Source organism: Hyla sarda, chromosome 7 (genome assembly GCF_029499605.1).
Source record: "Hyla sarda isolate aHylSar1 chromosome 7, aHylSar1.hap1, whole genome shotgun sequence".
In the NCBI taxonomy this organism is placed as follows: domain Eukaryota; kingdom Metazoa; phylum Chordata; class Amphibia; order Anura; family Hylidae; genus Hyla; species Hyla sarda.
In genome coordinates, this window is record NC_079195.1 from 119,161,959 (window position 1) to 119,187,303 (window position 25,345).

A 25,345-nucleotide genomic window follows, 5' to 3' on the forward strand; every position below is an offset into this window, starting at 1 on the left:
ATTTCAAGTGAGTTTGTGAGGAAAAATAAATAAAGCAAAAAAAATTAATAAAAATAAAAATCGACGTAATTCTTTATCATGATTTCATAATTTATTTAGGAATTTCTACTTTTTAAATCCTTCCTGACCTTAGGATGAAGTACCTTTATATTTATAGCCTCTGGACTATAATCGCAGTGGTGTTTTTATATTTTTCCAATAGGTCTCTCTATATGAAATTAGATGCATTCATGTCCAAATGATTTAGGAGACAATACACACACAACTAAATATTGTCACACTGTTATTCCTTATTTGCTTCTTCTCTGAGTGAGTAAGGCTTCAGCTGCAGACCATAGAGGTAGATGACAACAGTTTCTATCATGCATTGCTGACATCTACTCCAGGTTGTTCTCTCCCTGTATACCCCTGGCTGCTAAAGAGTAAATTGTCACTCTCATGTGCACTTGACATTGTGCTCCCTCACTGATGAGCCTTTCACATCAGTACCTAGTTCCCATCCTCTGTTATTTCATAGACAAAAAGCTCACCCTTCCACTGGGAATTCTAGGAAAAAGGATATGCAAACCAGCTCTCTTATGCCACCTTTTGAAGGTAGCTTTCCCTCCAATCAGAAGCATTAGGACATGACTGGGAGAGCCGCTATGCATATCCTTCTTCCTAGCTGTTAACTTCACATTTTGGGTAAGTGTAGAGGAATTATGTAGGAAACAACTGAATAGATTTAGAGTGGGGATCAAAAGTTTGGGCACCCCAGGTAAAAATTTGTATTAATGTGCATAAAGAGGCCAAGGAAAGATGGAAAAATCTCCAAAAGGCATCAAATTACAGATTAGACATTCTTGTAATATGTCAACAAAAGTTAGATTTTATTTCCATCATTTACAAATAACAGAAAACAAAAAAATGGCATCTGCAAAAGTTTTGACACCCTGCAGAATTTATAGCATGCACTGCCCCCTTTGCAAAGCTGAGACCTGCCAGTGTCATGGATTGTTCTCAATCATATCTGGGAAGCCCAGGTGATGTCAATCTCCAAGATTTTAAATGCCCAGACCAATCTGACCTTGCGCCAACAATCAGCACCATCTTCTAAGCAGTTGTCTAGAAATCTGTCCATCTCTCTCCCTCTCTGTGGATGACTTATCTGCTCTGAGTCTGGGAGCAGCCTGGCAATCTGCAAATCACTGCACAGTAGTTATTATGCATGCATTTTTTAACCATCAAACAAAGAAGCTGTATTGAAAAAGCAGAGCAAATCACATGCAAAATGTGCATAGTGAATAACCGAACAGGGTCTATGGACCCAGGTGGAACTGAAAAACCGGGTACAACTGGGCAAAAGACATAAGTTAGATCACAGAAACACAGCATTGATAACCTAAAAAATTTGGTGCGGTGCCACATAGACAATGAAGGCTACGTTAATACTGAAGTAGGAAAGAGTCTACACATCCAGGGCTAAATCCATGTACTAAAGCATTATCAGTACAGAGAGAAACAATGGCGCATATCAGGACAATATGGTGACAGGAGCCATGGTTTCCAAACCAAGTTAAACCATCCACTTGGTCTTCCCTGTTGACAGACAGTTTTTCATTCAACATAATGACATTAATCCGTTCTACCACCCTCTGCAGGTGCAATTCAGGTTTTCTCCATTGGGAAGCTCTGTGGATATGGGATGCCAACATAACAAACTGGAATAATTTAAGGTACTAGAGAGGTGTAGTAGGGCATAATTTGACGGGTTCTAAATAATTCTCCCACCAGGATAGTATGACGACACATTAAAGTCCCCAAGGAAACCAGGGTCCGTCAATCTAAAAAGTCCTGTAGATGAAGCAGAACAGTCGTTTGCCACCAGCAATAAGAGGAGACAGATATACCAGGTGTGAAAGAGGGGTTACACAGGGCAGCAAAGGGGAGGGCAGAGATTGCAAAGATAACTTAAAGTGAACCTGACGCCAAAGAGAGAGCATATAAAGTTACTTGTACGGAAGAGGGAAGAAGAGAGGAGATAGAAGAAGCAGTCCACATAAGGGAGGAAAGAGAATAGGGAGAGACCAAGGATTCCTCTAGACCCACCCACCTAGGGGCTTTCCCTTGACAATTAATCAAAGAGAGCTATGCGAGCAGCATAATAATAATTGAGAAGATTCGGCACTGACAGGCCGTTGGGGGGATCCGTTGGGGGATCCGTTTGTGATAGTACATGATAGTTCTACCTATTCTTGGACTTTTATAAGACCATATGTAGGCAAAAATATCCTTCTTTGCAGGAAGGTCTTTTTTCATAACTGGTATTGGAAGGGAGTGAAATAAATATAACAGGCGAGGTAATAACACCATTTTGACTACATTAATTCTCCCAATCCAAGACAGGTAAGAAAAATTCCATTTCAGTAAGTCAGCTCTCAAGTTATATAATGGGGTGTAATTAGCAGAATATAGAGTCGGGAGGGTAGTGGTGAGCTTCACCCCGAAGGTAGGAGAGGCCAGAGGAGGAATCTCGAAAACCAAAGTTTAAAGAAATAAGGTGCTGAACCGAAGCAGGAACATTACAGTATATGGCTTCTGAATTAGACGCATTAATGTGAAGTCCAGAGACCTCTGCAAAGATGTCCAATATGTGCGCAAGATTGGGTAAAATTGTAATTGGTGCCGTTAACCCCTTAAGGACTCAGCCCATTTTGGCCTTAAGGACTCAGACAATTAAATTTTTACGTTTTCATTTTTTCCTCCTCGCCTTCTAAAAATCATAACTCTTTTATATTTTCATCCACAGACTAGTATGAGGGCTTGTTTTTTGCGCGACCAGTTGTCCTTTGTAATGACATCACTCATTATATCATAAAATGTATGGCGCAACCAAAAAACAATATTTTTGTGGGGAAATTAAAACGAAAAACGCAATTTTGCTAATTTTGGAAGGTTTTGTTTTCACACCGTACAATTTATGGTAAAAATGACATGTGTTCTTTATTCTGAGGGTCAATATGATTAAAATGATACCCATTATTATATACTTTTATATTATTGTTGCGCTTAAAAAAAATCACAAACTTTTTAACCAAATTAATACGTTTATAATCCCTTTATTTTGATGACCTCTAACTTTTTTATTTTTCCGTATAAGTGGCGGTATGGGGGCTCATTTTTTGCGCCATGACCTGTACTTTTTTTTGATACCACATTTGCATATAAAAAACTTTTAATACATTTTTTATAATTTTTTTTAATAAAATGTATTAAAAAAGTAGGAATTTTGGACTTTTTTTATTTTTTTTCGTTCACGCCGTTCACCGTACGAGATCATTAACATTTTATTTTAATAGTTCGGACACTTACGCACGCGGCGATACAAAAAATTTACTTATTGGGGGAGGGGATTTTTCACTTTTTTTTTACTTTTACTTTTACATTTTTTTTACATTTTTTTTTACACTTGAATAGTCCCCATAGGGGACTATTCATAGCAATACCATGATTGCTAATACTGATCTGTTCTATGTATAGGACATAGAACAGATCAGTATTATCGGTCATCTCCTGCTCTGGTCTGCTCGATCACAGACCAGAGCAGGAGACGCCGGGAGCCGCACGGAGGAAGGAGAGGGGACCTCCGTGCTGCGTTATGAATGCAGCAGCGCTGCGGGCGATCCGCAGCAGCGCTGCGGGCGATCCGATCGTTCATTTAAATCGCGAACTGCCGCAGATGCCGGGATCTGTATTGATCCCGGCACCTGAGGGGTTAATGGCGGACGCCCGCGAGATCGCGGGCGTCGGCCATTTCCGGCGGGTCCCTGGCTGCGATCAGCAGCCGGGATCAGCCGCGCATGACACGGGCATCGCTCCGATGCCCGCGGTTATGCTTAGGACGTAAATGTACGTCCTGGTGCGTTAAGTACCACCTCACCAGGACGTACATTTACGTCCTGCGTCCTTAAGGGGTTAAAGGGGTACTCCCGTAGAAAACTTTTTTTATTTTATTTTAAATCAACTGGTGCCAGAAAGTTAAACAGATTTGTAAATTATTGCTATTATAAAATTTTAACACTTCCAGTACTTTTTAGGGGCTATATACTACAGAGGAAATGCTTTACTTTTACATTTCTCTGATGTCATGACCACAGTGCTCTCTGCTGACCTCTGCTGTCCATTTTAGGAACTGTCCAGAGCAGCATATGTTTGCTATGGGGATTTTCTCCTGCTCTTGCCAGTTCCTTAAATGGACAGCAGAGGTCAGCAGAGAGCACTTTTGTCATGACATCAGAGAAATCTAAAAAGTTACGCTATCAAAAGCTTTCTCTGTCCAATGCAAAGGAAACCATAGGCGTGTTATTTGTGTTGGACCACTGTATCAGATTCACAATCTTGCGCACATTATCTGAGGCCTGGTGGCTGGGAATAAATCCCACTTCCTTAGCATGTATTAAGGAAGAAAGAAAGCGATTAAGACGACAGGCTAGAATAGAAGTGAGCAGTTTAGTGTCAATGTTAAGTAAAGAAACCGGTCTGTAATTAGCGGGATGAAGATGATCTCTAGTTTAGAAATAACTGTAATATGAACGTCTAGAAAATCAGAGGGGAGAGTGTCAAAGGAGGGAATGGAGTTAAAGAGAGTAGTAAGGTGGGGTATTAATAATGGGGCAAATTTCTTTGTAGTAGGCTGCTGTGAACTCGTCCGGGACGGGAGATTTCCCATTCTTAAAGGAGTAGTTCAGTCCTGAAAAACTTATCCCCTATCCTAAGGTTATGGGATAAGTTTCAGATAGCAGGCTTCTGACTTCTGGGACCCCCCGCAATCTCTCGTATGGAGCCCCGGCTCGTATGGAGCTCTCCGGACCAATAACGTTTGTTGACCACCGCACGAAGCGGTGGTCGACACTCCCCCTCAATACAGCGCTATGGTAGAGTCGAAGATTGCCGAAGGCAGCGCTCTGGCTCTGCCATAGAGTTGTATTGAGGGGGCGTGTCAGCCGCCGCTTTGTGCAGTGGTCGACATGCCCCTTCCCAGGGGCTGCCGGGGCCCCGTACGGGAGATTGCAGGGGGTCCCTGCGGTCAGACCCCCGCTATCTGAAACTTATCCCCTATCCTTAGGATAGGGGATACGTTTTTCAGGACTGGACTACTCCTCTATGATGAGCTATGGCAGTCTCCAGTAGTAGGAGACTGTAGTAGGGGCATTAATTACTTCCAAGGCGTCAGGTTCTAGCGTGGGAAGTGTGGTAGAAGAAAGTGTAGTCGAAAGCGAGGGGGGATGGGAAGGAGCAGAGTATAAGGCAGAACAAAAAGAATGAAAAGCATCATAGACTTTATCGAGGTTAGAGGTGCGTACACCAGGGCGAATCTGGAGAGTGTGCACCTTATTAAACGATGCTGTGTCACGTAGCATGGATGCCAATAGGCGATCCGGCTTGTTGGCATAACGATAATAGGTAGCATTGGTCCAACGTACCGCCTTTTCCACGGAATGTGAATGGAGTGTGTCCACCTGTGCCCTGGTGTCACTGAGAGACTTGGAGAGATAAAGAGAGGGAGACTGCTGGCGTGAAAACGTCAGTCTAGCCAATTTGGCCTCAAGGGCGGCCCTAGTGGCCTCGCGGTCCCTCTTAAGCCCTGAAGCAATAGAGATGATACAACCTCTCATAAAAGATTTGTGTGTCAACCACACCCAACTAGGGGCACTATCAGAGCAGGCATTAGTAGAAAAATAAGATGACAAGTCACCCTCTAATAGGGACTTAACTCATGGCATAGTAAGTAAGGACTCATTGAGTCTCCATCTAAAGGGGACCGTAGCACGATCCACCGGTTAAAGACCGCCTGCACTATATCATGATCGGACCAAGCCGACGGTATGTGTCTAGCATAGAGGAGTTTCAGCAACAGAGAAGTGTGGGCTGAGATCCAGTCTATGCAGGTATAGGAACGTTGAGGGGGAGTATCATGTATATCCTCTACTTTGGCCGTTATGTTCCCTCCAGACATCAGCTACATTACAATCCTCAAACAACTGAAGTATCTGGCGTTGTTGTGTCCCTGATCTGCGAAGCGGGGCAAATGTAGTACAATCTAGAGAGCTATGGAATATAAAATTAAAATCTCCAGCCCAAATCAGCCAATCATAGTGCAGGGAGCCAAGCAATGTACACATCCAATGTACACATAAGTGGGTGCATAAGAATTTACCAAACATAACTTTATCCCCCATCAACCCCAATAATATCACATATCTGCTATCAGGATCAATCAAGGTGCGTTCAACATTAAACAAAAAGGAGTCATGTAGTAGAATAAGTACCCCCCTACTCTTAGTAGCATAGGTAAACATGTAGTAGAATTTATTGGATTTATGAAAAAACTTAGGAAATGAAGAAGTGAAATACAATTCCTGAATACAAATAACATCAGGACGCAACTTAGCGTAGTCTCGGAAGGCCTTCCCTCTTTTATGTGGGGAGTTGAAACCCTGTACACCCCGTATATCAATTTACACATAATAGCTTAGGGAAAGGTAACTGTGAACAAGGGAGAAGGCCTTTACAGAGTTCATAGAAAGTGGCGCCACACCATTCCAGCAATGTGAGAATGACATCATAATCACAGAAAAAAATGTGTACCTGGTAAAAAAAAAAAAAAAAACACAACAAAACCAACAGTAAATAAGACAAGACAGACGAACATATAGACAAACAAAAGTGTCCAGTTGAGGAAAGATGGGTCCAGGAACTCCACAGCCAATCCTACTTACTTGCCCCGAGCCCAGGGTACGAGGATCACACTATTCTGATCCATGTACAGCCACTGTCGGAATTAGGTAGGAGACAGCCATCCGGAGCAACAATAGTCCCCAGTGTCACAGGAGAGCGTCAATGAAAATCAAACGTGGTAGCAAAGAGTACAAAGTGTGTAACAAAGTAACAGACCCAGTGTTGTGGGATTCAAGAGTCCACGTAGGGAGGTGTAGGTGTGGGTCAATTAGATTTGGTAATTGTACGTGTGGGACCTGCCGAAGCCCACATGCGGGTAACCTGTAGAGGTCTCTGCGGTTGCGGGGTAGATCAGCCGGCTGTATGTTTTCCTTGGCCAGGGCCTTCTGGGCTTCCTTTAGTGTGTGAACCACATAAGAGTGTCCATTAGCCTGAAATTCCAGTGAAAATTGAAAGCCCCATCTATATTTAAGCTGTTTCTGCATGAGGGCTAAAGTAATCGGCCTGAACTCCCTTCTGCAAGCCAAGGTGGAGAGAGCCAGATCTAAGTATAGCTTGGCGGTCGGGGGCAGACCCGGCAGGGCCATAAGATCTCTAGCATCTTGGAGGAGCGTATCGCGTACCTCCAGGTAATGGAGCTTGAGTATGACATCTCAGGGAAGATCGGTGTTCTTAGGCCTCGCCAAGTCCCTATGCATTCTATCAAAGTGGAGTAGTTCTGGCTTAAGATGGGGTGCCAGCTCATAAAACAAGGAGGTGAGTACCTTTAGTGAGGTCAGTCGTCATCTCTGGCAGTCCCCGCAGCCTTAATTTGCCCTCTGATAGCGGTTGTCGAGATCCTCAAGCTTGAGTTCGAGGGTGGCCATTTTCTGTGCCTGCTCGTTGATATCCTGTCAATCTGCCTCCACTGCATCCACCAGCTGGTTCACCTTGGACTTTGTGTCTGCCACCCGCTGCGTCAGGTCTTGTAGTTGGGCGGTGAAGTCTGACACTGTATGTGCCAGCTCCTTCCGGAACATAGCCTGGATGCTGCGAAACATGGCGGCCAGCGTCAGATCATCTGATAAAGTCTGGTGTTCATCTTAAGAGTGCTCGTCTGCCATGAGGGAACTCGCTGGTGCCATCTTGGATCTAGTCTCCGCTCTGAAAATATCAGAAATAGACTGCGAAAGCACTTGGGAACATAATGGAAACTTCTTCCGGGAGGAGCGGGACATATTCAGGAGGGATCGGGGTAGGTCTTCTGGTGCTATGGAGCCGATATTCGGCGATGTAAGTGGCTTTTAAGGCACAGCCGTCACGGAGCCTCAGTGAGCTGCGCGCATGCGCCTCCCTTTTTATGCATACATTTTTTTCTGTTCCTAGTAAAGCTGGATGCTAATCAACATAGCTGTCACTATGTGTGTCATTTAGCTTTCACAGACTCCTGAATGTCTGATCAGCTTTTTTGTCATTCAGGAGTCAGAAAGCTTTGGCTGTTCAAGCATGCTGGGAGTTGTAGTTTTGCATTGCAACAGCTGGAGCTGCAGATTTTATAATGCACTGTGTTAGAGCAGTGTTGCCTTTAGCTGTTGCAAAACTACAACTCCCAGCATGCCCACAGATCCTTTGTCTGTAGTTTTGCAAGAGCTGGAGGCACACAGCTGGAGAATACACAGCTCTTAAACAGAGTTTTACAAAGATTGTACCCCCAGCTGTTGTAAAACTACAACGAGATACCAACATGATTTACATCCAGTATGCTGCAAAATACTGAGTAGTCTGTCTGCATAAAGACAGATGACCCCTAGTGGTGGCTATTTTCATTTTAGATTTTTTAGTACAGTTAACATTTTTTTTTTTTTAAATAAATGTATATTTAAAAAGTCATCTTATCAGTAGTACTACAAAATATTTAAAAAAAAATCATAATGACAGTGCATCTTTAAGGTGTACACATACCCATGCTGCCCTATAGAAGCTTACAAATCCTAGCTCAGACCCTCAGACTATTTGAAACCTAAACCTTTTGCCTGACCTCCCTCATCACCCTATTTTGTACTTATAGTTGCATTGACTGTCCAATTAATGTAGGGCATTTATGTTCCTTAATTTCTCTCTCTCTCTCTCTCTCTCTCTCTCTCTCTCTCTCTCTCTCTCTCTCTCTCTCTCTCTCTATCTATCATATATATACACACAAACATATACTTTTTCCTGTGCGGACATTCACCTGTGTGAATATAGCCTGATAGTGCCCCTCCCGAGACTAGACTTTGGATCCCCCACTGTCTTTGACATGGTGAAAGAAAGCTGACTCCATTTAGTTAACTGTTCATTCACTGCGTATAGAACAGCTGCTATCTGATAGGTGCTGTGTTCCTTTTCGCAGAGGAAGCAGCTGTTCTGCACTCTGGCTTTTTTCCTTGTTCTGTCTACACCTACTTTGTACTTAATAATTTCTTCTTTTGCCTTCTGATAGATGTGTATTTGCTTCACTTGCTTCACTAAGTAATGGTGTTAACTAAATAATAGTGGCTCTTTGAATAATGGTGGCTCTCTTTGGCAGCTCCATATACTCACCTGCACATGCGTGGCTAGCCACATTATGTATAACAAAGACTCAGGGCTTTGTTCTGGAGATCACATGGGGTCCCTGTAGTCTTTTGGATTGGGGATAAGTAATTGTAAGTCAGAATATGCCTTTATGCACAGTGTGTAAATACCAGATTCAAAAGCTGACTCATATATTCCAAAGAAGAGCAATGGCAGGAAAATGGAGATGAACAAAATGGTTATAAAAAGCTCATATTTGCAGTGTTTGTGATGTGAAATATTTTAGCTCAGAAGATCGTACTGTGACAACATCCATAAGGTAAGCATGAGTCTGCTCCAGGTTTGCATTATGAATTAGTATTTCCTGTGGTCCTTTGCTGCAAAAACACTTGGAGGGCAGCTCATTAGCGAGTGCTATGAAGATCTATTAGTTGTAAGTCAGAATTAAGTTAAAGGTACAGGTAAAGTTATAATATCTCCTAGTGATACATAGTATGATTTAAAGACTCCTCTTGGTAAAACAACCTATAAACCAAAGCTGAAAGCTGCTACAAACATCAGCTCCTGCTCTTGTGGATCTGGCCTGTCCATGTATTCCATATATTTTCAACTTTGTGTATTCCACACGAAAACTGACCTTATTAAGGTCAATGGAATCTCTCAGGATCTGTTGGTGCCTGTCATGCATGCAATAGGGTTCTCTAGCCAATTATGCAGTTGTGAACATAGTCTGACACTGTTTTTGTGGATTTTGGTGCAGTAAAGATATGCATTTACCCTAAGCATAAATTTGCAGTGGCCCAGTACCCATCTACCAGCTGCTGTGTTGTGGAGGTTGTCGTGCTGCTGTACAATGTATTCAGATACTGCTTGGGTCTTGTAAGTTTTACATTATCTGTTACATTGCTACAAATGCAATAAAGATTCGCTGCTGCTTCTACTAAAGAATAATTTGTGAGATTGCATGAGGTTTAGGTCACATGACCTTCCTTCAGACAAGCTTCTGTTATAAACATCTAGAATGTTCTGAGGGAGGAGTCTCCCAAGTCCATCCCTCTCTCCCCAGAGGACAGGGATCAGTTTTTTCTCAAATTCATTCCTGTTTTTAAAGTTACATACATGTCTGCATCAAGTATTTTGCACATACCAATACAGATACACCAGCACCACCCAGACACCTCACCATAGTGTACCCTTTTCACTATTGTGCTGAGCCTTAATTACAAAAGTTGGACAAGTCCACAATGAGACATACTCGGTCAAGCCAGCCACAAAGCTACTGTGACCACACAAGAGACTTTTGTTAGAGGAACTACTACCCCCTACTCCACTTATCCTATGGGGGAAAAAATTGCAGATTATTCTGGTGGATTAGGGCTGAAGAAATATGTAGGGGAATACAGTAGCAGACGAGTGTATGATATTTTAAATATGCACTTTAAACTAACATAACTCAATAGTACAAACAAATATAAGAACATTAGTAATATATCTTATTATAAACAATATTGCCTATTTAAAGTTACTTAGTCTCCACTACCCTTTTTCCTGCACTGATCATTTTCTCTCAATTCACTGCTAAAGCCCTTATGTTCTCAAATGTTCAGCAAAATCATTGTTTTCCCCCTTTCATACAGGGTGGATACGGAACAGATTTTTTTTACAGTGGATTTGGAAGCAGAAAATTTACAATGTATTATAATAGCAGCATAGTGGAGAGGATTTTATTACATTATATGTATATTTGTAATATACATTGAATAAAAATGTTTTTATAATTTTTTGGGGGGATGAAAAAATGGTCTGTACTTTTTACCACTATGCCACTAGAGGTCCCTTTACTGCACAGAACACTGTATTGTCCCTGCAGCTATTGCCTAATACAGAAAGTGTGGGCAGGACAAGCAGGGCTCTGTGCATGCTCCTAGCTTGTAAATAATCCTGCTGTGTGAGCCTGGATGTGTCACAGAGCCTCAGTGCACAGAGCAGCCAATTGTCAGCTGAAAAGTGAGAGAGGAAGTTCCTATATGAGATGTGAGGGCAAGAAAGGAATGCCCCCTTCACTTCAGTAAACTGCATGCAGTGTGATCAACATAAACAAGGGAAAATCATCACGTGATGTTGTCCTGAAGAGTTAAGGCTAGGTCTCAGTGAGGGGTTTACACAGAGACGAGGTGGATTTTAGAATCGCATTTTTCTCTTACTCCCTGCATGTAAGTGACAGCTGAAAGAGGGAAACTGCTCTGTATAGCTAATGAATGATATTTAGACAAATACATAGGTTGGTGAGGGTGAAAGGATGGGCTATGGGTTTAGTTCCCTGGAGTACCCTTTTAAGTGCAGATTTTTTGCCTTCAACATTTAAAACCTGCAGTAAATCTACAGTTCAGAGTTTGCACCGTGTTAGCCTTAGAAATATAGCAGACAAGTGGAGTAGTGATGATACCTTTATTGGCTAACTGAGAGGACATAGATTGCAAGATTTTAAGACGTCTTAGGTGCCTTCATCAGGCATGTTAGGCCACACTGCCATTGTACCTCATCCTTAAAAGGCCGTTAACAGCCTTTAATGAGCGTTATCGGGACGGGGCACAATGGGCAATAACGGGTCCCAATAGATCCCATTTACTATAATGGGGACCATCAGGCAGCATTATTTTGTAGCGGGAGTAGCGGAAAAAAAAGACGGCACATTTTTCTCCTGCTATTCTCCCTGGCTCCCCTGATGCCCGTCACACTGCAGTGTCCTAACGGCAGTGTGAACGAAGCCTTACAAAATGAATGTGAGGAACATCTCTCTTAAATACAATTCTAGCTGGCATGGTTACAAATGGGGGAACAGATATGATCAACCCAGTGTAGGACAGCTCTTTGATCAATCAAAGGTGGTGTATACAGTACATTGCATTTCTTTGGAGTACATTTACAACATGTGTGGGGGCCCAGTACAGGAGTTGTACTCCTGTACCCTTGCTGCCCTGTCAGGCAGCCTCCCTGTAGTGTCCCCTGGGCCCCCCCTTGCATCTGTTCCCCTTGTACAGTTATTGTTATGCTATGTAATGTATATAAAATGTTGTAGCTTTAAGGACAGTTGTCATGTGGTTAAACATCTGTCATTTGATTGTAACTCAGTGAGGTGTCAGTGACCATGTGACCTAAGGGTGACCTATGGAACCCCACTAGAGTCTCCCATATATAAGCCCTGGGAGGAGTCTCTTCACTCTCTCTGGAAACTAAGTCTTTGCTGAACCATAGTGCAGTCAAGTCCTAGGTGTGTGTCTGGAGTCCAGAGGAGGCCTAAAGTCTGTCAAGCAGCCACAAGTCTACAAGTCCACTACTCCCAGGTCTCAGTCAGAGCTGATAAGCTACAAACGGGGTATAGTCAGTCTCAGTCAAAGTCAACCTGTCTTCAGTCGGCGTGGCCTGCATCAAAGTTGTCCCAGTCCACTACAAGTCCCAGCAAGCTCTAAGTTCTCTGAAGTGACTGGTCACCTCTGTGGGCCTGGCTAAACTGTATAGACTATTCCACCTATCTAATTCAGTAAAGCTACCATTGTTCCGTAACTTGGGTTTGGAGTCTTCATTACCTCCGTGCCTAGCCCAGGATCCAGCGGTATACCTTCGGGTGGTATTGAGGATTATAAATTTTAAACCCCTGGGCCGTGGCCTGGGGTATAAACCCCCTTGATAAACAACCCCTAAAAAATAACTTTTACTGTGCACTGTTAAAACATATAATCCCAACAAAAAGATTAAAAACTGATATTGGAGTGGACCAGATTAGTAAATGAAACAACATATTGGGGACTACACACTCCCTAAATCGAAATGCACGGCCCTGCAGTGGCCGCTATACTGTCTATTCACTCCGATTATCACTTAAAACGTCACTCTATTGCCACCTCTATAGGTTTCACCGTGACAACAACTTTCTCAAGAGGCAATGGTGGCAATGGCTGCTCCAAAATGGCGATGGGAGTATTTATAACCATCCCCCATCATATTCCATTGACCATCTAGGACAACCAATCATCTCACAATACTGCTCATCCTCACCTGTGCCAGCTCCTAAGTGCTCCAATCCTGTTTCTATTTTGTGCTTGCGTCAAAACACAGCATCTGATCCTCTCACTCCGTCATGTACCTGCGCCGTTCTCAGACGCCGTTATCATATAGTTGCGCCGCACATGTCTGTTACAGCGCACGGGAAACTTCTCCATCTGCTAATTCTTGCCCTAATTCTCTGGCGCCGGCAATTAGCCGAATTCCATTGTAACAGAGACACTGCGCATGACCTGAAAATATCAAACCCCAGTGATACATTACACTCTATTGGTGAATATCTCTAGGTACTAGAATAGAAAAGTAAGATACTAGATCAATCTGAACCTAAGAAGTTTATTTTGTGCAAGAAACTGGTAATTATTATTGTAACATAAGACTTAATAATTATTTAATAGCCAACTCTCACAGATGAACAGAGCTATCTCTGAGTACACATAGAAAAGTTCATATGATGTTATAACGTCTACAATAGATGGCTCTTAATAGGCTGATAGGAATCTCAATTGCTAATAATGTAGAGTAATACTATACGCACTGAAATTAAGACTCTGTGTAGATCCCTCCCCTAAGTGGAGAACAAGATACTCCCAGGGTCACTTAAATAATGACGGAGCAGTAATAGAGTCAATGAATGTTCTGGATATAATCCATGATTCTGACTTCTATAAATAAACAAATCTACTATTGTAAGGTAGATAACAAGGTGAGATGAAAAAAATAAGTAAATAAAATAAAATTGATGTCACTCAAGATATGACCAGTATGTAAGGAAGTATATAGACTATTAAGACCTAGTCTCGTCATATATTGTAACTAGCAGCCTGAATGTAATGTAGTAAAATTCGGGAAAGTAATAACATCAGAACTATTCAAAAGGAAAGAGAGAATATTTACAGGAAAGCTGAGAAGGAGAAGCCTTCATTGATGGTGCTTGACTGTGTAATCGCCAAATCCACTTGGCATCCTCTTGTAAGAGAAGAGTATTAATATTCCCCTTCCAGGGTCCAAGCCTCAGTTGACACAAACCCATAAATTCTAAATCTTGTAATCTCCCATTGTGAGATACATGAATGTGCCTCGCCAGAGGGGTGTCCGTTCTTGTCCTGATATTACTCAAGTGTTGCGACATCCGTTGGCAGAACTCTTGTGTCATTTTCCCCACATAAAGTATGGGGCAAGAGCTGCGGGCAACATAGATTATATTCTATGATCCACTATTGATGAACTGTCTAATTTGATAAATCCATTGATCAACGGGATTCACAATTTCCTTCGTTTTCTTAACGTGCTGACAAAAACTACAGTGGCCACATATGTGCAACACTGTACCACGGCTCAGCCAGGTGCCCCCACTATTTTCAGTTTTTAGGTGACTATGCACCAACTGGTCTCTGAGACTGGGTCCCTTCCAAAACGTCACACTAGGTATAGTTCCAATCACCGGTAACAAATCTGTATCTCTTGATAACAGGTGCCAATGACACCTCAGGATGGACATCACTTGATCTGCATGGCCATCACAAGTACCTATACATCGCACCTTTCTAGATGTACTCACTTTTCTCAATCCTGTCAACAATGTGTTCCTTTTAGAGTTGCAAGCTCTATGGAATGCCTGCTTCAGATGTTTGTGAGGGTATCCCCTCTGCCTAAATCTCTGGAAAAGATTAGAACTTTCTCGCAAAAAACTTGACTTCTCCGAGCAGTTTATCCTTGCCCTGAGGTATTGGCCCTCTGGGATACTTTTTTTTTAAGAGAACCTGGGTGCAAACTACCCCAGTGCAGAAGTGAGTTGGTGGAAGAAGGCTTACGAAAAATGTCCGTCTGGCTATGATTCTGTCCATAGATATAGATACTGAGATCCAAGAAGTTAATGGACCTGCCTCCGATCTTCAAAGTGAAGGTCATGCCAATGTCATTAAAATTGAATTTCTCAGTAAATTCTTGAAAGAGTGTAGATGACCTGTCCCACAAAATAAGGACATCATCTATATACCGTCCATATAATAAAACGTGCTCCGTCTACAAACTAAATTCCTCAGAAAAGACAAACGTGCTCTCCCACCACCCCAAAAACAAATTAACGTAATTCGGTGTGCAAGAAGTCTTCTTAACGGTGCCTTGTGTCTGGTGATAGAGAGTGTCGTTGAAGAGAAAATAATTGTGAGTGAGTATAAATGTAAGTAAAGACAAAACAAATGCATTGTGCTCGTGAAATAAAGTGCTTTTAGAGCTTAGGTATCTGGAGACGGCCTCTAGGCCCAGTCGTATGTTGCTGTAAAGGCTCTTTAACGTCCAAGCTCGTTAGTATAGTAGTATCCGTTATCAGTTTTAATACAGTATTTTTGGTATCTCGCAGATAAGCTGGAAGTGTGGTGACAACAGAAGAAATAACATGATCAATGTAAAAACTATTACCCTGTGTTAAACAATCATTTCTCAAGACAATAGGTCTCCCCCTAATAGGAACAGTAGACTTGTGCATTTTAGGTACTGCATAAAAAGTGGCTATGGTGGGATGAGGATTGGACATAACTCTATACTCATCATCAGATATAAGACCATTCTCTTTGACGGATAATAGCAGGTCCTTATATTCCTTCAGGTAGGTATTAGTAGGATCCAACTGTAATTTTTTGCATTTGGTTTGTACACGGAGTACATTTTATTTTACGGACAGAATATAGATGACATCCTTATTTTGTGGAACGGGTCATCTACATTCTTTCAAGAATTTACTGAGGAATTCAATGGTAATGACATTGGTATGACCTTCACCTCGGAGATCGGAGGCAGGTCCATTAACTTCTTGGATCTCAGGATCTATATTGATAGACAGAATCATATGCAGATGGACATTTTTCGGAAGCCTACTTCCACCAACTCACTTCTGCACTGGGGTAGTTGGCACCCGGGTTCTCCCTGTGGGCCAATACCTCAGGGCAAGGAGAAATTGCTCAGAGGAGTCATGTTTTTTGTGAGAAAGTTCTAATCTTTTCCAGAGATTTAGGCAGAGGGGATACCCTTGCAAACATTTGAAATGAGCATTCCATAGAGCTTGCAACTCTGAAAGGAACCCATTTTGGATTGAGGGAAGTGAGTACATCTTAAAAGTTGATGAAGAACTTGGCTCTTTGCTGTACATACAAGGTGATTAACTTGACTCTTTGCTGTACATAGAAGATGATGAACTTGACTCTTTACTGTACATAGAAGATTATGAACTTGACTGTTGAAGCTCCTCCTCCTTGTGTGCGCTGGTGGAGGCTTTAGGAGCAGACCTTGTCGGCCTCAAGTTGAAGGGATCAGACTCCCAATCCGTTGACGGTAAATATTTGAAAGGAAGCTGCGTTGGGGCTGTTGGTCTGGTGACTGCTGCAGCCCATTCTCCACGAAGGCTCTGGATGGGGGTGTACTCCACAATTTCACCCACCTCCAAGGTGTAGAACTTCTTATGGAGATATGGCCTTTGCACTGCTCGTCGGTTTACAAGGATGGTCTGCCCAGTGTGGCAGTGAAGGAGTGTCCCATAACCTCTGACTTTGTCGAACCTGGCCACAGTTGCTCTTCTTCTTTCTAATGGCTCCTTCCCTTCTCGGGGGTGATCCCATTTACGGATGTACAATGCCTCCATTTCTTTGGTATTTTCTTGATACCTAACTCTTTCTTCATAAGGCAAATGTACGTGCTTGGGAGCATAGAGTTCTTTGTATCGGGCTTTTAGCTTTTCCATCAATTCGGCCAGCTCAGCTTCTTGACGGGCCCTTTCCCTTTCTGCAGTTGGGATTGGTGGGAGTGGCTTCCCAGGTAAAGGTTGAAGTACTCTGTGCATGTACTCGATCAGCTCCGGCTCATCTCCGAACACCCATTGCGGCAATTTTGGTGAGCACGGTCGTGCACTTGGCAAGCTTGATCAAGGAATGACCTCAAGGCTGGAGGAGGAAGAATAGGCCGCCTCAGGCGGGGTACTCACAGCAGACTCCTCCGACGGGATCTCGGACCACGAGCCCAAGGGTCTGTGGTGAGGGGAAAATCTCACCGGTGATGCACCTCCAGGTGTCCCTGCGCTTTCCGCTGGAGGTGTTTCTGGCCAATCGTCGTCATCATCAGGCAGTGGGGGAAGATTGCAGGCCCCCTCTTCGTCTAATGACAACCGCTGCAGACGGTCAGCAAGCTCTTGAAAAAGTTGGGCTGCGACTGCCACAACTTTCCGTGTTTCCGGTGACATTTTGCCAACTTCACCACGTGGAACGCTGCTCTCCGCTATGTCTGTACTCTCCGGCTCTCCGTGCAGACTGAAGAGGTTGCTCTGCATGGTGTCTTTTATATTGGGCTTCTTCAAAATGGCGCTGGGCAGGAAGGACACTGTCGGTGCAGCCCTGACTTCCGGTCCCTCCAGAAATGACTCCTGTATCTCTGAGTTCCCTTTTGGCTGCGACACAGCAACTTGGTTGCCACGCCCAGGGGCGGGGCGTGGCGCAGCGCGGGCTTTCTTTGCACGCTTTTCCGGCAGCAGTTTGGCTCCGCCTGTGCCGACTGGACCAACGGACGGCAGCATGAACTCATTGCGCAGTTTACACAGCTTAGTTGTAACAGAATTTTCACCTCCCCCTTACTTTTCTCTTTGCCCCCTTGTATGGTGCACCACAAGCACCGTTCCTGTACACAGCAACATGGTTTACAACACATGAATAAAGTTCTTTTTCTGGGGGGGGGGAGTACACTTTCACTAATGGTGACTGTACTAGGCGCACACCCGTATCATGTTCATGCAACGCCAAAAAGGCTTTTGTGGCAGCCCTTGGGGGGTGTTGGTAGTGGGGGTATTGTTTCGGTAGATGAGGGGTTAATGTTAACCCTATAGTTCGTGATGCCAGGCTGAGGGCTAGTATGCTGAGGTAATCCTCCGGCCTATCACCGCCCTTCCCAGAAACGACAGGTGCATGTAATGAAATGACTGAAGGTCCACAATGTACTTGAACTTGGGTAACTTTACTTAAGTGCTTGCGGTACATCCAATGGACAATGACAGTCTCAGGAATACAGTCTTTATGTAGCTCAATGACTGACAATTGTTGCGGACCTTGGAATAAATTAAAGTCTCTGAATTTAGGGTAGTTATTGCAGATCCGTCCAGATTTAGGGGATAGATAAGGTCCGATGATCTTGCAGAGTGCGTGGGGATTGATACACTCAGAATTTAGAAGTTATCGGCCGTCGCCACAAGGTTCAGGCCTAGACTCACATATCTCAGCAGCGCAGATGCTTCTTGCTTGCTTGAACAGGAACAAGAGCCCAAGAGAGCGAGAAGATGGCCGCTGCTCCCTTATATGGGCAGGGGGCGGGGCTAATTTGATTGGTCCGAACATCCGTCATTCACTGTTACAATCAGTGATTGGATTGACTACGTCACAAGGACCTCCAAAGGTCCTAAAGCAGAAATACCGTAGAGTTCACTTAACCACGTGACCCGCAGGTCCTGCTACGCGATAGACAGGTAATTAACTATTTATAGGGCATTTATATAATATTTACATGCTTCCTAAGTAAGCTATGGGAGCAATAACTATCTGGATGAGAGGTGACTAGGGGTGAACTAGACAATGGGAACCCCGACGTCCTAGGGACTCTGGCTAAGGGGACCCACACACGCAGGTACCAGATAGGATACGGTACCCGGACACCACAGAATAAACCTACTGTATGCGGTGAGTGCCGTCTCCTGTCTTGCTTCTCTTGTTCCATGTTGCTTTAAGTTTTAGACCTCCGCTGTAGGCTCATCTGTGTCAGCTTGTGTCCATCTGTCTGCGCTGTGTCAGCCGATTAGCCCTGTAGTGCCGGTCCCTGCTTCTCTCTGCATACACACTTTAAAAAAGGTTGTGTCACGTATGGGCAGGGAATGGGTGCACATTAATCTCACCCTCTCCCCTATCCCTGCCTACTTATGTACCTGTCCTAAATGACTGGTCCGTAACCACGAAGACAGTCCCTTCCTGTATACGTGAGGGGCGTAATAGTCGAAATAATAAATTACAATGACTCTGACTAGGTCTGGGAACAGTGGGATAAAAGACAGACTGGAGGCAAAGCCAGGAGAAGTCAAAATACAAAGTCCACTAATACCAGAGAGAAGTGGAGATGAAAGCCAACAGTCAAAGATGCTGGGTTAGGCTGGGTCCACACTACGTTTTGTCCCATACGGGAGCGCATACGGCAGGAGGGAGCTAAAAGCTCGCGCTCCCGTATGTGACCGTATGCGTTCCCGTATGCCATTCACTTCAATGAGCCGACCGGAGTGAAACGTTCGGTCCGGTCGGCTCATTTTTGCGCCGTATGCGCTTTTACAACCGGACCTAAAACCGTGGTTGACCACAGTTTTAGGTCCGGTTTAAAAGCGCATACGGCGCAAAAATGAGCCGACCGGACCGAACGTTTCACTCCGGTCGGCTCATTGAAATGAATGGCATACGGAAGCGCATACGGTCACATACGGGAGCGCGAGCTTTTAGCTCCCCCCTGCCGTATGCGCTCCCGTATGGGACAAAACGTAGTGTGAACCCAGCCTTATACAGGAGAATCAGGGAATACACGCTAGCTACTGAAGCAGAAAGACTCTTTCACAGGCGCTGACTGAGAGACAACTGCCAGGTTAAATTCACAGGTGCTCTCATCAAGTGGTCAACTGACCAGCTAGACAGCTAGGTGTAACCTGGCAACAAAAGCAAACAACGAACCTGTCAGAACCTTTTAACCCTATAGGTTCTGACAGGTTGATTTGTAATGGAACAGCTGACAGATCTGCAATGACTCCAGTCTGCTTTGAACTCTGCTGCCTGTCAGATTCTCTGACAATTCTTTTAGCCACTGTAAATATGCAATTACTGAGCAAATCATTGGAAAACTGATTGCAGCTGGCAGAGGAAACAATGTACCAGGCATTCTCCAGGAAGAAGACACCACTTCTGCCAGTGCAGACTCCATCCAGTGTACATTATATCCGGCCCTGCGTCCGTTAATTAAACATGGACTGTGGTATGCTCACAACATCTGCTATATGTCAGAATGCAGTATTCCACTGTGGCGTCTATTTCATAACATTGACCTGTCTATAAAGGCTGCTCTACCAAACCACACCATGCCAATAAGCCAGCTACAAGTAACTAAATGAAGTAAGAAAAAAAAAAAGAACTTCTTTGTCATTATATTACTAAGCTTGTGTTTTCATGCAGTCGCACATTGTAGTAGAACAATAGACCTAGGCTCATGATAATAAACCTCACTGCCTCAGGAAGTTCAAGGGTATAACCAGTGATACATTTCCTGATTGCCTCTAATTTATTCTACCTCTAAACTATTGTACAAACAAAAATATGCTTGTCTAAAATAGCAGTATGCTTGAATTTTTCTATTATATTTTAGGGCCAGTGTCAGCTTTCAGTATCCTGTAGTTTCCAGTGGAAAACTTTTTTTTTTTAAATCAACTGGTGCCAGAAAGTTAAAAAGATTTGGAAATGATTTGTATTAAAAAATCTGAATTCTTCCAGTACTTAATCCTTCCAGTACTTATTAGCTGCTGAATACTACAGAGAAAATTATTTTCTTTTTGGAACACAGAGCTTTCTGATGACATATCTGTCCATTTTAAGAACTGTCCAGAGTAGGAGAAAATCCCCATAGCAAACATATGCTGCTCTGGACAGTTCCTAAAATGGACAGAGATGTCAACAGAGAGCACTGTGGTCATGATGTCAGCAGAGAGCTCTGAGTTCCAAAAAGAAAAGAATTTCCTCTGTAGTATTCAGCAGCTAATAAGTACTAGAAGGATTAAGAATTTTTTTTTATAGAAGTAATTTACAAATCTGTTTAACTTTCTGGTACCAGTTGATTGGTAAAATTTTTTTTATTTTTTAGAGTACCCCTTTAAGCTTTCTCGGCCTGCAGGCTATTTGTGAGGGTATGTTCACACAGGACGGACTTCCCATGAGTTTCTCGTTGCAGGTTTTCTGTGGTGGAAATATGGAACACCATACAAGGATATTTATTTTTTGGGCATTTTCCCATTAGTGGTAATTTTAGGCTCAACTGGAAATTATTATATTTTTTTTTTTTTTTTACATTGCAACAAAAGGGGGCAGTTGTTTCTGGCCAAAAAAAAAAAAAACCTAAGCAAAAACCTGTGGATGTTTTTAGCTTTAAAGAAAAAAAATCTATTAGTCTATACTTTTGGGACATTATTAATTAATTTTTTTTTTTTTTTTTGCTTTTTGACATTATTAGAGCCATTGGGGCCATTTTGAGATCTTTTCTATGATCTATCGGGGCCCATAATCTACAAGGCTATAATCTCTAAAAATGTTTCCGGGGAAGATTTAGCAAAAAAGCTGACTATCATTCTGTCTGTAGAGGTAACTGTGAGTGACCCATTAGGGGTCTATCCGATTTTTGATATGGAAATAACATGCATACTTCCCTGGGGATGTAGGCAGTGTCCATTGTGACCCTGTGGTTCCACTGTCACATATTTTTGATATTGTCCCATACATTAAGAGTCACTTGTTATATAATGACTAGAAGATTTACCTTATCCTTGTGCACTTTATAGTTATACACCATCACACTACACAACAATTTTGTCTCCTGATTAACCCAGTTTTTGCTATCCTCTGGGGGAAACACATTGGGACTTTCTGTAAATTGTCTGATATTTTGGTTAGTCTATGGATGATGGGCTGACGGTTCTATGACTTATGACTACTGATGTATATTTCAAAAAATCTGTGATGTCAGATTTCATATATTGGATGACAAGTAGAAAGACATAGTTTAAAAGTGGGGAAAATCAGTTTTGTATATGTAGTTGTTTGTCTCTTTCATCCAGATCTAAGTAAAAGTTGAGTTTTAGAAATGTTCTTCTGACAAATGTTAGCTATCTAATAAAAGGCAGTTGTTTGAAATGACCGTGTCAATTTAGGGCAAATAAACAAATAGAGGCATTCCCTAAGACTATAATGTCCTTTTCTTTCCTTTCATTAAAAATTTGGACCTGTGAATTTTCTTAATCCTACAACAATAATTGTCAGTGGATTTTACTGTGAATTTGGGCTAATCTAGTGAAGTCAATAGGTTAAGATCTGCATAAAACCAATAAAGAAGCCATGATAGAATTTGACATGCACATATTTAAAAATTTGTACCACAGATCATTTTCCACACTAAAAACATCCCCAGTAAGATTTATAAAATGGCATTATCCTGTACTTTGCAGTAAATTTGTGTGCATTGTGTGAAAATTCACATTGAAGATATGCCGCATATAAGCACAGGCATGGACAAAGTCCAGTAAGTGAGGGTGGGCTAGCACTCCTCTGTGCTCTTTCCTGTCTGATAGGACCCCTCTGTGCTCTCTCTGGTCTGATAAGACTCCTCTGTGCTCTCTCCTGTCTGATAGGACTCCTCTGTGCTCTCTCCTGTCTGATAGGACTACTTTGTGCTCTCTCCTGTCTGATAGGACTCCTCTGTGCTCTCTTGTCTGATAGGACTCTTCTGTGCTCTCTCCTGTCTGATAGTACACCTCTGTGCTCTCTCCTGTCTGATAGTACACCTCTGTGCTCTCTCCTGTCTGATAGGACTCCTCTGTGCTCTCTCTTGTCTGATAGGACTCTTCTGTGCTCTCTCCTGTCTGATAGTATGCCTCTGTGCTCTCTCCTGTCTGATAGAACTCCTCTGTGCTCTCTCCTGTCCGATAGGACTCCTCTGTGCTTTCTCCTGTCTGATAGCACTCCTCTGTGCTCTCTCCTGTCTGATAGCACTCCTCTGTGCTCTCTCCTGTCTGATAGCACTCCTCTGTGCTCTCTCCTGTCTGATACGACTCCTCTGTGCTCTCTCCTGTCTGATAGGACTCATCTGTGTTCTCTCCTGTCTGATAGGAATCCTCTGTGCTCTCTCCTGTCTGATAATACTCCTCTGTGTTCTCTCCTGTCTGATAGTACTCCTCTGTGCTCTCTCCTGTCTGATAGCACTCCTCTGTGCTCTCTCCTGTCTGATAGGACTCCTCTGTGTTCTCTCCTGTCCTATCAGACACACAGAGGAGTACTAGCCCACCCTCACTTACTGGACTTTGTCCATGCCTGTGCTTCAGCTTGGACAAAGCCAGGCTTTTATAAGCCATGATTTCTATAAAAGAAAATAAATAAAATGTTCCTATGAAAAATATTAGAAAAGTTAATGTTTTGCCAAGATGTACAATATATAAAAAGTTTTTGAATCTGACAGTGCCCATTTAATATAGAATCTGCATTAGAAATTCAGAACTGACAGTCAAATTTTTGCAGAAGATGAGCAGGTTGATGTTCTATGGAGCATATGACCCATTCAATGGGAATAATTTGCTAGTCTTTCTCCAAATGGGAGCTATGGAAATTGTAACCATGCTCATATATCCACTGATGATTTCTTTTCCTATTGGACATAAATGAGAGCAAGATTTCTTAATTATTTTTTCGTGATTTTGGTGTTAAAACTAAGAAATCTGGAATGTGTGAACGAGTAGGTAGGGGAACATGTTATGGTCTTTGTCTTGGTCTGTGTATGAGACTTATGCTGTGAGGAGGGAGGAGGAAACAGCAGGTGGGAGACATTTGATCAGAGCACAGCACAGATCTGACATCACACCAGGTAGACTGCGCTCTATCAGCAGGCGTCCAGAGAAAATGTACATTAGCCGGTATTGGGTATTGTTCACCATTTTACTGGCTTTCACTCTAATGTCTCTTAAAGGACATATCATGGTGTATAATAGTATTGCACTGCATTGAATCTTTTTAAACTTTAGTGGACAATCTACATTTTTTCATTTTGATAGCTATGTCATATAGTGGTTTACTACAATAATGCAGCAAGTTATGTGTCAGAATCATAATTTTTTTACTGAGAGAATGAACATGTACATAAACTGGCAGAGGAAAGGTTAAGGATTAAAAATGTTTACATTCAATTCACATAGCTATACTGTAGTTGCCCAATTGGTTCGTCATGTTTTATGCTATACATACAGCTATAGGGTACGTTCACACGAGCGGACCCACAGCATATTTTTCGCTACAGATCCGCTGCTGAAGGACCCCTGCTTGGTGGCTTTACATGTGCCTGCTCGGAGCTTTTTTGGACTTTGGAATTTTTTTTACGTGTACGCCATTGACTGTGCGGTTAAATTAACAATATATTTTTATAGTTTGGACATTTACGCACGCGGCGATACCACATATGTTTTTATTTACACTGTTTTCTAAAAGGGGGTGATTCTAACTTTTATTAGGGAAGGGGTTAAATGATCTTTATTAACACTTTTTAAAAAAAATTTTTTTATTTTTTTTGCAATGTTATAGCCCCCATAGGGGCCTATAACATTACATAAGTAACAGGTGTAGGTCGGCACTCGCTTCTCGTGGTGCACGCGGATTAAAGGTGATATGGAAATAGGAAGAAGATCCCGGCCAAAGCCTTACTGAGACTGACATATATCACAATATTGGTGTTCACTTTTATATGTTAACCCCTTAAGGACACAGCCCATTTTCACCTCTAGGACGCAGCCCTTTTTTGCACATCTGACCACTGTCACTTTAAACATTAATAACTCTGGAATGCTTTTACTTATCAATCTGATTCCGAGATTGTTTTTTCGTGACATATTCTACTTTAACATAGTGGTAAATTTTTGTGGTAACTTGCATCCTTTCTTGGTGAAAAATCCCAAAATTTGATGAAAAAATTGAAAATTTTGAATTTTTCTAACTTTGAAGCTCTCTGTTTGTAAGGAAAATGGATATTCCAAATATTATTTTTTTTGGATACACATATACAATATGTCTACTTTATATTTTCATCATAAAATTGACATGTTTTTACTTTTGGAAGACACCAGAGGGCTTCAAAGTTCAGCAGCAATTTTACAATTTTTCACAAAATTTTCGAACTCGCTATTTTTCATGGACCAGTTCAGGTTTGAAGTGGATTTGAAGGGTCTTCATAT

The 25,345-nt window shown here is 42.5% G+C and overlaps 1 protein-coding gene across 3 annotated transcripts in view; it reads left to right on the plus strand.

Annotated features, from left to right (window-relative positions):
• Positions 1–25,345, plus strand: part of PSD (pleckstrin and Sec7 domain containing) — a 612,742-nt gene that overhangs the window by 549,313 nt on the left and 38,084 nt on the right. The gene's annotated exons all lie outside the window — the stretch shown is intronic.